Source organism: Larimichthys crocea, chromosome VIII, assembly GCF_000972845.2.
Source record: "Larimichthys crocea isolate SSNF chromosome VIII, L_crocea_2.0, whole genome shotgun sequence".
Lineage (NCBI taxonomy): Eukaryota > Metazoa > Chordata > Actinopteri > Sciaenidae > Larimichthys > Larimichthys crocea.
The window spans coordinates 31,790,089-31,805,879 of record NC_040018.1 but is presented as its reverse complement, the minus strand read 5'-3'; the positions used below and the strand labels follow the sequence as shown (position 1 = coordinate 31,805,879).

Genomic DNA, 15,791 nt, shown 5'->3' with positions numbered 1-15,791 from the left:
TACACACCTGTATTAAATCCAGAACACTCATTAGCTATGAGGTCGTTGTCTTCATGGCCTCGCTGTGTGTTCATGATTTATTTTAGGAGCATTTGTTGGATACTCTGCAGGTTTATTAGATTTCATTAAATCCTAATTTAACCTCTGAAACAGAAAAATATGAATTATAAATGCAAGTTAAACCTGAGGAGACTGGATACACACAGGAGTGGAACAGAACATCAGAACTGGGTCGTGTCAGATCAGATCTGTGTCAGTGAGAAGGTAAGAAATAAGACGTGTTCTGGCTCAGTGTGACGGTTCCTCTCAGGATCTACAGATCCAGAGTCAGCCTGGACAGCAAAAACACACCTCCCCGTTAACCCGTCTGCTGCCTGTCTTAATGAGCTGCTCTCCGTGGACGTCGGCGCTGTCGCGGCTGTCAGTCGTGCTAACGGGACCGGCTGACACGCCGCGCAGAGGATCACGGACCAGCAGGACGCGTCCAGAACAGCTGAACCGTGTGATGAAAAGAGTTCACACCTCATCCTGTCTCTGCTCACCGTGTCACAGTCTCAGGTTGTTCTGTTCCCACGGTGACACACCTGACAGAGGTGATCGCTTCTTCTTTTTCAACTGGCAACAAAACTGGATCAGAACCAACATGGTGAGACAGTCGTAATGCAGACAAACTCACATCAATCAAACACTGATTTACAGACGCTACGTGTCGACCAGCATTCCAAAATAATGGAGAGGACAAACAACCATCAAACGTAATCCTATTGGCTGATCTGTGTCAGGTGACGTGTCTTACCCTGTGTCCTCGTCCCCGCGTATAAAACCAACAGCAGCTACTTGTCTGCACAGTTAAAGACATTTTCTCCGCCAGATAATAAAGTTAGATGATGCAACGTTACGTTGCCATAAAGATGAAGAAGCAAAACTATGTTTCACGTGTCGACACATCGTGTTTGGGTGGAGATAAAAGTAAACGGGACTGTTGCATTAAGCTCTTTAACTTACGATTGTCTTCATTTCAGATTACAGACGTTGTTTGGTCTTTAGGTTTGAGTCGTCTTTGTCTGACTCTTCAAAATAAAACTCACTCTGCGTCTTGGCTGAGGAGCGTGAGTTAGTGCCGACGTTTGGCTGAGAATCACATCCAGTTAGCAGCTTTCAGAAATGTGCAGATACACTTCACTGCCAACTCTGTCACGGCGACACTCATCACGAGTCCGACAGCCAGGTGTGCTGGATCCAACCCAACGTGAGCAACGTGAACGCCAACAGAGCAGCAGACTGAGAGACACTGAGGACGACGTGTTTGTGAAAATGTGAAATCATGATAAATATAAGAAGAGTCTGCAGCCGTCGAATTAACTCAGCTGTTTGGATCTAAATATAAAACTTTAACTCCATGTTGGACCTCGTCATCATCGGTTCAGTCCTCTGTCTCATTTCTCCTGCTGCTTCGTTTCTTTAACGTTTCATCGGGTAGACAAACTCGTTAACTCCAGGTTTGTCGTCCACGTTGTCCACGTCCATGCTGCGAGACCTCGCCGGCCTTCTGTTAACGTGGTGAGTCACATGCTGCTATTTCTGTCCCGGACACGTAAACCTGAAGCTCCCTGCTGCTGGTCTGAGGTCAGCCCGGGATACTCGTGTCAAAACCAAACAGGTCCGGTTCTTTTGATCCACACACACACAAAAATCTGCTCAGGACAATAAAATATTTTAGTCAAACAACGAACTCAAACTGAAGAACAAAGCGAGCGGCTGACTGAGTGAAGAGACGCCGCTGACTCTGACCCCCAAATTCCACCGGGCGCGGATGTACCGTGTTGCGTGTACGCGGCGGTTCTAGTCAATGTTTCAAACCGCACCGGCTCCACTGCGGTCCGGTTCAGATGCGTCCCTGAAGTGTCTCTCTGCTCCTCTGTTCTATTTTTGAAGGACGCCGCGAGCAGCCCGCGTCGATTTACACAGGGCCCGTCCACACGAGTACGTTTTTGTCCAATCTGCATAAATACTTTATCGTTTCAGCCTCGTCCAGACGGATCCGGCTTGTTCGAGGTGTGAGACCGGTATTTTTTGAGAACAGGTCCCAGAGTGGGAAAATCCTAAAACGCCAGATAGACCTTTAACCTCAGCCGCCGACGCTTGACGCGTCATGACAACAACATTGGCGGACTACAGGCGTGTGCTCGTGTTATAAAACTACTCAGTCTGTTACGCCTGCTACAACAAAACCTGCTTCTATGTTACTGCGAGGAGCAACCAAAGAACTGTCTGTAAACAGGCGTGACCTTATGATGGATGTTCCTGGAAACGACGGTAATCTAAAAGATTCTGGGTCGTGGTTCTGATGGAGCTTCACTCTGCTCTCGTTCTGTTGTATGTTGATCTTCAGAGTCAGCTGCAGCGTCTGAAGATCCTCCAACATTTCATGAAGTGAGTTTAATCCAATTTTCATCATTTCAACAGCAACAGAAGAAAAACCGAGACATCAGATTTCAGCTGCTGATCCTCAGAAACACGACCCGTCACGCTGAGTCACAAGAAGAGGAACGCTGGATGTTCTTCAGGAGGGCGAGCGAGGTATGAGGACACAGAGGGGGAGAGAGAGAGAGAGCGGAGGAGGAGGAGGAGGAGGAGGAGGAGGAGGAGGAGGAGGTGAATGATGAAGTATAGATGTGAGTTCATTTCCCCCGCGGAGCCCCGACTCCATTTCTACAAATCCACCAACAGACATTAATCTCAGTGACAGCGAGGTGTGAGTGTGTGTGTGTGAGTGTGTGAGAGTGTGTGTGTGTGAGTGTGTGAGAGTGTGTGAGTGTGTGTGTGTGAGTGTGTGAGAGTGTGTGTGTGAGAGTGTGTGTGAGTGTGTGTGTGTGAGTGTGTGTGTGCGAGTGTGTGTGTGTGTGTGTGTGTGTGTGTGTGTGTGTGTGTGTGTTCACTGTACGAGTCTCATGTCGTCTCCCTCCATCACTCGTTCGTCGCTCTTCTCTCTTTTCTCCGACAGTCACAACAAATAAAGCCGATGGCTTCAGAGGAGGAGCTCATCATGAAGGAGAGGCACCATGCGAGGAGGACAGACCTCCTCAGAGGACAGACACCTCCTCACAGGACAGAGACCTCCTCACAGGACAGACACCTCCTCAGAGAACAGAGACCTCCTCACAGGACAGACACCTCCTCAGAGAACAGAGACCTCCTCAGAGGACACAGACCTCCTCAGAGGACAGAGACATCCTCACAGGACAGACACCTCCTCACAGGACAGACACCTCCTCAGGGGACAGACCTCCTCAGAGGACAGAGACCTCCTCAGAGGACACAGACCTCCTCAGAGGACAGAGACATCCTCAGAGGACAGACCTCCTCAGAGGACAGAGACCTCCTCACAGGACAGACACCTCCTCAGAGGACAGACACCTCCTCAGAGAACAGAGACCTCCTCAGAGAACAGAGACCTCCTCAGGGGACAGACCTCCTCAGAGGACAGAGACCTCCTCAGAGGACAGAGACCTCCTCAGGGGACAGAGACCTTCTCAGGGGACAGAGACCTCCTCAGGGGACAGAGACCTCCTCAGAGGACAGACCTCCTCAGAGGACAGAGACCTTCTCAGAGGACAGAGACCTCCTCAGAGGACAGACACCTCCTCAGAGGACAGAGACCTCCTCAGGGGACAGACCTCCTCGTCCCTCTCCTGGGACACAAGATAATTAAACTCGGAGCCTCGCGGCGGTCTAGACGACCCTATCAGCACATCAGGCGTTATCCGTCCAATCAGAAGCCGGCTGTGGAGGAGGGGTCGGAGGTCAGTGGATTAGGAGTGGGAGGGTGAGGCAGTGCCCCGTGGTCATGTCAGGTCACCTGTGTGTGTGTGTGTGTGTGTGTGTGTGTGTGTGTGTGTGTGTGTGTGTGTGTGTGTGTGTGTAAAAGCTCATTACAAGTCTTACGGGTCGCCTGCAGCCGTGAACAGAGCTCATCAATCAGTCAGAGGTGACGCATTCCTGCACACACACACACACACACACACACACACACACACACACTGCTAGTTTGATTTCCTGTGAGGACGCTGGTGGATCCCCTCGTGCTGCAGCAGGGTGGAGGAGGGTGGAGCACACGCAGCAGCAGCAGCAGGCGCTTTTATCTTATCGGACGCCGCCTCGTGCTCGCTCTGCGTCTGCGGCTCCAACAGGAAATGACTGATCGTCGACGGAGAGCCGAGGTGATGTTGAGGAAGAGTTCAGGAATATCCGATCTTCATCAGAGGACAGTGAACGCAGCACACGTTCAACAAAACACACCAGGTGACGCTGATTCGACAGCAGACTATTTAGAATTTAAATGTCGTGCCAGAACAGGAGCTGGACGAGCGGGCAATGTAACCGGGCTCAGCAGCTTTTACGGACATGATGGCAGAGGAGCAGAGAGTGAAGAGGACGCTGACGGAGGAAGCTAAGAAGAGAAAAGGAGAGAGTGAGCGAGCAAGAAGCCGCCGGACAAGAGTAAATGTGGGACTGACTTTTAGTGGTTGGTGAGAGCTTGGTGAAATAAAAGGCTGAAAGACAGACGCCGAGCTGGGCTGACTGCTGCTGGACTAGGCAGTGAGATCAGCTGCTGCTGGGGACCTGGATGATGATTGGCTGCTGGGACCTGGATGATGATTGGCTGCTGGGGACCTTGAACGTGTCTGAAGGAACCAGAGGAACGTGAGAACACCGCGGCTGCTTCTCATCGATCAGATCTTCGACTGACGCGACAAAATGTTCGTGTAAATATTGAACAATGAGTCATCAGTGAGTGTGTGTGTGTGTGTGTGTGTGTGTGTGTGGTCTTTCTTCTGATTAACTCTGATGTGTTTGAACAAATCGCTGACAGGTGACAGCAAATATCAGCTGGGTGACATTTTTATTAACAGGTGAGAAAACCCTGAAGGAGTCACGTGAGCGCTGTGCTTCATTATTAGTATTGTTGTTATTGTTGTTATTGTTGCAGTGTTCGTTTAGTCACGTTCTGTTGTTGTGTTTAATTTGACTCGGCTGTAACACTGTCACAGACAAACCTGTTCAAGTCACTGATATTAACATCAAATTCAAGGATTTTTCAACGACTTTCCAGGCCCAGTTTTCTCAAATTCAAGGACCCAACACAGCATCACAACACTGAACTCCTCTTCTACCACAAAACAAATATTCAAGCACTTTCAAGGTCTCATTCAGCAGGCCGACGCCGCCGGAGCCACAGAACCGGGCTCAGCAACTGAACGTTTGATATTGTATCCCTACAATACGTGTGTTCGATCCCAGGTCAGTGAAATCCAGACTGAATCAAGGTATGAGCTCTCCGGGTCGGACTTTAGAGGCCCGCTAACACGGTGCTGATCCGTTTGAGATGAAGCTGCAGCACTGAAGTCTCTCTGAGGACTCCGTACGTTATCCACACTCTGACACCGGCTGTCGTCTTCATTTCACACTTCACACCGGCAACAATAAAAACCTCGTCACACTCCCACGCGTCCACCGAGCGGAAGAAGAAGAAGAAGAAGAAGAAGAAGAAGAAGAAGAAGAAGAAGAAGAAGAAGAAGAAGAAGAAGAAGAGAAAAGCGTTTGTTCCTCACCAGATTTCACGAGATGTAAATCCCAGCGTGGGAAAACTGTGACGGAGGAGCTGCTCAGTCGACAACTCCAACGAGGACCTCCGGGAGAAAATCCAGCCTGAAAATAAAGAAACAGAAAACAGAGATGAGCTGACGGGACGGAAACAAACCTGCAAGACGTCAAATCAAAGAAAAACAGAGACACAAAGACAGAGACTGGAGCTGAAAGACGACAAAAAGGATCAAATGAACTGAGAGAGGAATGTCGTTAAAGATCCCGAGACGTTTCTCTTTAATTAACGCTCGTCAATGTTACGTCAAAGTACGTCCACCACCAACTGTTTACACACAGCTGTTTATATGCATGCTAACCATTAACTATGTCCAGGTTTTAGACAGTCTGCGGGGACGTCACGGAGACTACGTCCAGGTTTTAGACAGTCTGCGGGGACGTCACGGAGGTGGAGGAGGTGGAGGCAGCCATCCACCCCTGACAAACAAACAAAGCTAGCCCAGTGTGAGTGCAGCTCATCTCTTTGTCTGCTCAGTAATCTGATTACTTCTCTCATGGTAAGTTTCACAGACTTTCTACACAGAGGGAAGACGGATGAAGGTCGGCGTGTTCTCTGTGATACGAGAAACTGACCAAGACTGAAGACTTGAAACAAACGATGATTATTAAACTGGTCAACATATTCTGTCGCTCACATGACGATGATGATGTCACATGTTCTCTGTGATTCGTCCACAAACATCACGCCGTGTTTCAGACGCGTCAGATGGCACAGAGCTGACAGGAAGTCAGACAGGCATCGATTTTCAAAATAAAACATCCTGTCTGAACCCGATCTGAAGACGTCAAACCAGGCGAGTCGCTGACTGAAGATCTGATCAGCATCACAGACACAGTCAGAGCGCCGAGGAGACACAAAACGAGACGTTCCTTTTTATATGAGCTCAGATAATCGACGAGTTTCCGTCCAAACTCTGGACGGACTCTGTGAGGAGCAGTGAGACCAGAAGAAGAGCTGAACTCTGGACGGACTCTGTGAGGAGCAGTGAGACCAGAAGAAGAGCTGAACTCTGGACGGACTCTGTGAGGAGCAGTGAGACCAGAAGAAGAGCTGAACTCTGGACGGACTCTGTGAGGAGCAGTGAGACCAGAAGAAGAGCTGAACTCTGGACGGACTGTGAGGAGCAGTGAGACCAGAAGAAGAGCTGAACTCTGGACGGACTCTGTGAGGAGCAGTGAGACCAGAAGAAGAGCTGAACTCTGGACGGACTCTGTGAGGAGCAGTGAGACCAGAAGAAGAGCTGAACTCTGGACGGACTCTGTGAGGAGCAGTGAGACCAGAAGAAGAGCTGAACTCTGGACGGACTCTGTGAGGAGCAGTGAGACCAGAAGAAGAGCTGAACTCTGGACGGACTCTGTGAGGAGCAGTGAGACCAGAAGAAGAGCTGAACTCTGGACGGACTCTGTGAGGAGCAGTGAGACCAGAAGAAGAGCTGAACTCTGGACGGACTCTGTGAGGAGCAGTGAGACCAGAAGAAGAGCTGAACTCTGGACGGACTCTGTGAGGAGCAGTGAGACCAGAAGAAGAGCTGAACTCTGGACGGACTCTGTGAGGAGCAGTGAGACCAGAAGAAGAGCTGAACTCTGGACGGACTCTGTGAGGAGCAGTGAGACCAGAAGAAGAGCTGAACTCTGGACGGACTCTGTGAGGAGCAGTGAGACCAGAAGAAGAGCTGAACTCTGGACGGACTGTGAGGAGCAGTGAGACCAGCCGCCTCATTTTTAAACACCACAGTCAAAGAAACATCAGGCAGACACAGATGAACTCAGAACATTCTGAATCCACAAACCTGCAACGTGAAACTGAAGCACGGATCCGATTTCAGACGAAACAAACGTGAAGTGAAAAATAAATAGAAAATATTTGAGGAAGAAAAAAAACTACAAGTCTGCGGCGGAGGGTGATGTAATCTGATTACATCTAGTCTGAGGTTCACTTCTATTAAACACAGATCACCTCCATCTGTCAGTGATACAGAAGAGTGGAGGCAGCACCACCTCGACCCGCCGGCCTCCCCCTGCAGGTCCAGGTTCTGCTTCACCTCTCAGGTGGAGCTGAGCGCTGCAGGGCTGCTCTTATATTCTCGGCATGTCTGGGTGTGAAGGGAGCAGCGGGAGCTCAGGTTAGAGCTGAAAACAGCCGAGGACGGAGATAAGACGGATTTTTAGATGAGCTTTGGGACTCAGATGGAGGTGGAGGGGGTCGAACTACACCTTCTCCTGCTCGGCATGCAGCGAGGACTCAGAGGAGGAGGAGAGGAGGATCCTCACGCTCGGCATGAGCGATTAACCCGTGAACTCGCTCCTCGGCTGCTTCGTAGCAGTCGGCACAGTCGGAGTATTTTGGAGTGAGCGGTGGAGAATAATGAGGTTATCACAGCATTGCTCCACGCTCCATTACACCCCGCCTTCAGCTCCCAGAAACCCCAGCTACACCACCAGTACACCACCAGTACACCACCAGTACACCACCACGTCTGCTGACTGAACCCGAGGCTCGGCTCAGGCCTGGTTCGTCGTTTAAACGGACCGTGGCGTTCTGAATCCGTCAGGCCGTGCCACATTTATCACATGAAATAACCCAGGTTCACCTGTCTGATTCTGGTACCAGCACTGGGCCACAGCTGGCACCAGGAGTGCTCCTTCTCAGCCCACTTTGGCCCGGTTCCACAGCCCCTGAAATCCTCCCCAAATCTGGCAGCCTTGTAGGAGACAGATGTGCCTCACATCTGGACGACGATCACAGAGCGACTCAAACCGAAATATTCCAAATCTGTTTGTTTGTTGTAACGTCAGAGAACAGGAGTGTTTTATTTTGAAGGTCAAAGTGTTTCCTGCTGGTTGCAGGAGCCGATCCTCACACTGCTTTGGTCTCACTTCACAGTTTGTCTCAAACCAACATGTCAGGTCGAAGCGATGACTGACAAACTGTCACACGGCGATGTTACATCACAGCACAGCGGAGGTCAAACAACCTGCCCGTCCACGACATTCACACACAGATTAACGTCCAATCAGCAGGCAGGAAGCAGAACAGGAAGTCACAACAAGGTGAGGAGTCCAGGTGTGTGATCACAGCTGCCACAGAGCAAAGAACACACGAACAAACAGAGTCACATGATCCATCGATGTAACGACGGAGGACGTGCTGCAGTTCATCTCCATCAACATTCATCAGTCAGAGACGGTTCATTGAGAGAAACTCATCACGCTTCTTAAAAACAAACTCCAGTCAGTTTCTGCTGAGTCGTTCATCAAACAGCAGACACTCGATCAGAGCATCTCTGATTTTAACGAAGACGTGCCACCATATGATCACTCATTAACGAGGGAAGTGACGGGACAAAGGTCAGAGGAGACTTTATTCTGTCGTTACAGCAGCAGAGAGAGAGTAACACACCCCGAGTACAACAACAGACCGAAGAAGAAGAAACCAACAGACAAACAACAGATATGACTGAGAGCAGGACAGGAAGTCAGACACAGAAACAGCAGAGAGTTTCAAAATAAAACACCCTGTGCAACCTAACGAGGAGCTTCTGAAACGTTTGATGAACTAAACTCTGAGACTTCTGTACTGCAGCTGAGCACAGCTCGTGTAAAGTCTGTGTTTGTACAGTACAGCGTCGCTGGTCTCAGTGCAGTGTGATGTTGATGTACAGCGTTACAGTGTTTCCTAAAGTCATCTGCACACAGTCTGAGGAACACACAGAGAACTGCAGCCTCTCTTCTTCTTCTTCACCCTGACTCAGCATCCTCAGATCTGACTCTTCCTCCGTCATCCTCCGTCACAAACGCTCCAACACTCTGAAGAACCGGCAGCTTCAAGACAGACGAGGAAACATCTGGTGTAAATCCTGTTTGTTAAGTGTGATCGCACGGAGGTCCACATGTTTGAGTCAGATCAGCTGACTGAGCGTCACAAACTGTGTCGCTTCATCTCAGACACTTGAAACTCGCTGCAGAAACAAAGTTGCATCATCACAATGTGATGCTGAGAAAAGAGAGCTGAGCTCCACGGTGCATTCAAAGACTCTCCGAATAATCAGACACTGAGCAGACATCGTTTAAACCTCAGAGGAAGCATCAAGCTGACGGTGACGGTGATGCTGCAGGTATTTAAAGGCCTCATCATCAAACTGTTTCATGGTGATCGTATCTAACACACTCCATGTTTCTGTTATTACAGTCTGAACCTTGTGATGGACGTCAGTCCTCAGCCGAGTGATCGTATCAGCGGCTGCTCAGACGTGGACACGTCAGGAGAAACACAGCAAACAAACGGAGCCACAAAAGGCCGAACGTCACACAAACACACCGTCTCCAGACAATCAGTCATCAGCTGTCACGCTGGGCGCCGCCGGTCAGGCCTGGAGCTGTCAAACAAAGGGACGTGAAAGGCATGCTGGGAGCAAAGTTCAGCTGCAGGAGGGTTGACGGGCGGGGACGGGAATGACGAGTCGTCTCCGAGGACTCAGACGAACACGACTCGGAGCTGCTGACTCGTGGTCTCACTGCTCAGAGTGTGAATCAGTCTGCAGAGGAAACCCGACCACACGGCGTGCACACACCTCCGAACAAAACACTGACGAGTCCACGAACACGAGCCGACCCCGACGTACACGGAGAGGTGATCAGTGTGTCGAGGGAACACAAACAGGAAGCCAGGAGTCTCCTCCTCACCTGAATCACCTGAACCAACATTCAGAGTCAGCTCAGTCTTACTCAGGAGAACTCTCTTCACGTCTCGCGTGAACCTCATCGCTGACTTTAAGTTACACAGTAACATGTAACATTACACGACATCATGTTGTCCTAAACTTAACCAAACTACAACCAATACACAACATTACTGCAACCATGCCTCCAAAACAAAAGAACAGGTCAGCGTGTGTGATGCTGCTGAAGAGTTTCACTCATGTTTGTTTACGACGGTGAATCTCTCAAACATTCAAAACTTTAGATTTTATTCTGACATTTGCTTCAGTGAAACAAATCAAGAAGAAACAGTCCAACAGAAAATCTCAGAGACGAGTCAAAAACTACCAAAAACTACCAGAAACTACTAAAAACTACTAAAAACTACTAAAAACTACCAAAAACTACCAGAAACTACCAAAAACTACCAAAAACTACTAAAAACTACCAAAAACTACCAAAAACTACCAAAAACTACCAGAAACTACTAAAAACTACTAAAAACTACTAAAAACTAGCAAAAACTACCAGCCAGTGTTCACATCAATGAAATCATCGAAGGCTCAAATTATTTCTGCAAAATTTGAAATAGTTTGACGTGATCTTCAGTAAAACTCTGAAGAAACACACACACACACACACACACACACACACACACACTCCTCCAAACAGACGAGATGTTCCAATCAGAGACGAGCTCTGAGCTCCAACATGTTCAGACTGTTGAACATGTTGTTTCTGTTTTGGACATTTCCAGACTTCTCCCCCTGAACGTGCACGTTCCCTCTGAACATGAACACTGAAGGTTTTCGGTCACAGATGAACTCTTACCTGAAGGACACGGACTCTCCTGAACGTTCCTCCACGCTGACACAGCTGATCTGAATACGAACAAGCCGCCAACGATGAGGACAAAGGACCGAGCCCGAGGAGAGCCGACACCTCCCCACGCTCCAACACCTTATCACCCCCGCCCCTCACTGATCCTCCATTCATATTCATCCTCCATCCCCCGAGGGCCGGCCAGCAGCCCCCATCAGGCCGCCTTAATGCGAGGGCATGTTGAGAAGCCACATGTTGTTGTTGGACACAGGCCATTAGGACCGGGACACCCTCGACAACGAGCTCACAGTGTGGAGGGAAACTTCATGAAGTCATTACAGGATGAAGGAATCTTTATGAAACCAGCTGCACGAGCGTCGACATCAAACCTGCAGCTGTTACAAACTGAAGAGGTCACCCTGCTGATCACGGAGCTCCTCAGTCGACCTGCAGCAGCCACGTTAAACTCAGATCTCTAACGCTGACGACAAAGCAGTCTGCGGTTCTTGAGCGTCCTCACACAGACAGATGTTACCTCCCGTCTGTTGTTCCCCGTTGGTGGAACGTCCTACCAGTTCCTACAGATCAGGGGCGTCCCTCTCTACCTTCACAGACCTCCTGAAGACCTCCAGCTCTTCAGAGAGGACCTCCTCTACAACACTGAAGACACAGAGTTCAGACTTCAGACAGTCTGCAGACTGCAGAGGTCGTGTGTGTGACCGTTCAGTCGAGGTTCTTCACACCACACACACACACACACACACAGTAAGAAAAGAGGAAGTCATTCAAACTAACAGAGGATGTGATGTCATACGAGGTCAAAATGTCCTCCAGCTGTCTTTAGCGTCGCTGAGCTCAAACAGACTTTGACTTCTTCATTCAGACGGCTGGGATGATTTAGTCGGAGGCTGCACACACACACACACACTCACACACACACACACACACACACACACTCACACACACACTCACACACACTCACACAAACCTGAGCGCAGGGAGCGAAGCGACGCCGTCCTCTCTCTATAAAAGGCATCAAATCAGAGCTGGACTCCCACGTGCAGCTCGGCGCCGGAGGCAAGCTGAAGAGAATCAGGACACGGGTCAGGTTGGATCCTGCTGCCGCCTTCAGTCCAGGGCCGACGGGCACGTGAGCGAGCGCAGACCTGAACACTGTGAAACGTTCTGTCCATGTTCGACCAATCAGAGCCGCTCACTGCTGCCTTATCAGTGTAATTAAGACCGAATGCAGCAGATTATGAAACACGCCGTGACTGTTCATGACGGCAGACACACACAACAACACAAAGACAAAATGATTCTGTCTTTGTCTCTTCCAGTCTCCATGGTGACGTCCTGACATTTGTCCAACTCCACCAGACTGTCCTGATGTCAGACGTGTCACGTTTGGTTGAGACAAACTTTTAACTGTAAGGTAAGCCGTGATAAACTCCAAACCAGAAGAGACATAGACATGCAAATGTGGAGAGAGATGGTGGAGTGATGGGCAGCCAGCCAGACCAGTGCCCAGTCGGTGCCTTGCTCAGGGGCACCTCGGCAGTGCCCAGGAGGTGAACTGGCACCTCTGTAGCTACCAGCCCACCTTCCATATTTTTAGTCCATGTGGGACTTGAACCAGCCACCATCCAGTTCCCAAGCCAACTCCCTATGGACTGAGCTACTGCCGCCCCAACGGAGAACGGATGGTGGAGGTCCGTTCCGTCTCCGGCGGTCGGGGTGTCGATAAAAACATGAACATTTATAATCGACATTTTACTCACTAACTAATTCAGATTTATCATCAGTCTTATTAAACTCCAGGATGTGCTGAGTTAGCGCCCTCTATTGGTCGACCGCCGCTCCAGCAGAAAACAACCGTCCAATCAAAGCAGAGTATGTAAATCAGGTGCGTACGCAGCTAACCAATCATGATTCAGTCAGACACAGAAACGTTCATTTATTTATATATTTAATTATTTATATTTATGTCACAGAGCTCAAAGTGACGTGTGATATCAAAGGTCGCTCCTTCTGTGTCAGCTGATCAAAAAATGAGGAGGAAACTGATCAGCTGACACTTTAACGATGTACGAAGGAGCAGCGGCGGACAGAACCGGGCTCGGACTCGTTAAGGTTTGATCGTCAGCTCTCAAACACAAACACAGCAGACAGATAACGAGCTTCAGAGCACTGATTAGCATGCGGCACACAAAGACACAAATCTGCTTCATCACATGGAGACAGTGTGTCTGGACCAGGAACTATGTTCATTCATTAAGAATATTGGTCATAATAATAAAATAATAATAATATTTGATCCAGTCTATGGTGGAGACCAAACACAGAGGGACACGAGTGCAGCCGAGCGAGGAGGAAGAACCTCAGCAGAGACAGAGATACTGTACAAGACGTCACAGCTCAACCTGCTGGAAACAGGTTCTGTTAAAAAGAAGAGAGAGTGTGTGTGTGTGTGTGTGTGTGTGTGTGTGTGTGTGTGTGTGGATAATGCCTCTTTCTGCTCGGTCAAACACGTTATTTATTTTTCATTGTGTGCGGCCACCGGCCGTAAATAACGTGTAATTACCCACACAGCCGTCAGGTGGGGTTAATGGAGAAACCATTAGCACAGAGAGGATGGATGGAGGGATGGAGGAGAACAACAAGAGAGGAGGAGGAGGAGGAGGAGGAGGAGGAGGAGGAGGCAGCAGCTACGAACACAAGGAGATAATGGACGTTAAAGTCCCCACAGACTGTCTAAAACCTGGACGTAGTCTCTGTGACGTCCCCGCAGACTGTCTAAAACCTGGACGTAGTCTCCGTGACGCCCTACAGACTGTCTAAACCTGGACGTAGTCTCTGTGACGTCCCCGCAGACTGTCTAAAACCTGGACGTAGTCTCCGTGACGTCCTACAGACTGTCTAAACCTGGACGTAGTCTCCGTGACGTCCCCGCAGACTGTCTCAGACCTGGACGTAGTCTCTGTGACGTCCTACAGACTGTCTCAGACCTGGACGTAGTCTCCGTGACGTCCCCGCAGACTGTCTCAGACCTGGACGTAGTCTCTGTGATGTCCTACAGACTGTCTCAGACCTGGACGTAGTGATGCAGCAGAGCTCGTAACATTAACACTGAACAGATCTGAAATATTGCTCAGCCATATTTTCTGTGTGCACACAGTAGAGCTCATCAAAGAGCCGAGGTGGAACATTAGAACATGAAGCTCCAACAGGAGAGTGAGTCAGTCTCTTTTCATGTGTTTGGGTTGAAAACGTTAAAAGTCATGAACGTTGATCTCTGACTGAAGCTCTGACTGAAGCTCTGACTGAAGCTCTGACTGAAGCTCTGACTGAAGCTCTGACTGACTCCAAAGGATTCACGTCCTTCAGTAATCAATGAAATATTGAAGAGATGCTACAATCAGCTGCACGTTGTGTAATGTCGCCGGTCACAAACAGGAATCTGTTTTTAATCAATATGACGACACATCGAGTTTGTTTCACGGCATTATCTGCAGTGTCATGCCAGAACCTGAGCTGGGCTCACTGTGGACATAATGGCAGAGGAGAAAAATAAATGTAACTCTTCATCTTCACCTGAAGATGTTTAGAATGTCCACCTCCACCTCCTGCTCCTGCTGCTCCACCTCTTCCTCCTGCTCCTCCTCCTGCTCCTCCACCTCCTCCTGCTCCTCCACCTCCTCCCCCTGCTCCTCCTCCTGCTCCTCCTCCATGATTAATCACCCTCTCAGACAGCGTGGTGGACGATCACAGTGTAATCACATGCAAACAAACAGCTCTGTAATTATTCGCTCGGTTACTCTGAACAGTGACTCATGTCCAACGACCACACACACACACAGACACACAGACACACACACACACACACACACACACACACACACACACACACACACACACACATCAGGTTCTTTAACCTGCTGCAGAGAGCTGGGCGATACATCAGTTATCATAACGTAAGTTTAACGTGAGTAAATCTGGGACCTTTAATCCTGAAGCTCCAAACACGTCCTACAATTCCCATGATGCAACGCTGTCAGACTGCACCCCTCCAGCACAAAGTGACATAGCTGTAATGTCTCCACGTGTCTCGCAGACTGACCTCAGATCATCAAACCACAGCCTGGCTGCAGCCTCCACGCGTCACGTCCCTCCGTTAACGTGACAGCCACTCATCAGGACTTCAGAGTCTGATCTCACATTTCCTGCACGGGTCGTGTGGAGCTGCTGCTCCTGCTTCCTCCTCTGGATCACCGGAGGAAGGAGACAGCTGTTCCAACAAAGACCCAGAGACGGACAGAGACAGAGGAGACGCTCTGTGAGTCCATGGAGACACATGTGAAGAAAGAGACCAAACAGGAGCTAAAAGAGACGTGTTGACTGTCTAAAACCTGGACGTAGTCTCCGTGACGTCCCCGCAGACTGTCTAAAACCTGGACGTAGTCTCTTACCCTCAGTACAGTTGTCATGAACGGGGAAATTAGCTACAGAGACCAAAACTGTTTTTTGTACCAGGCTGTAAACATGTTTATTTCTGCTGTGAAGTTGGACATTTGGACATGGGGACTTATGGAGACTGACTCACTTCT

The 15,791-nt window shown here is 49.5% G+C and overlaps 1 protein-coding gene across 2 annotated transcripts in view; it reads right to left on the bottom strand.

Annotated features, from left to right (window-relative positions):
- large2 (LARGE xylosyl- and glucuronyltransferase 2) overlaps positions 1–15,791 on the bottom strand; it is a 43,844-nt gene that overhangs the window by 26,265 nt on the left and 1,788 nt on the right. For both annotated transcript variants that reach the window (XM_027281444.1, XM_027281443.1), the window contains exon 2: positions 5,613–5,709. The gene's annotated coding sequence lies outside the window, so the exon portion shown is untranslated. The remainder of the gene's footprint in view (positions 1–5,612; positions 5,710–15,791) is intronic.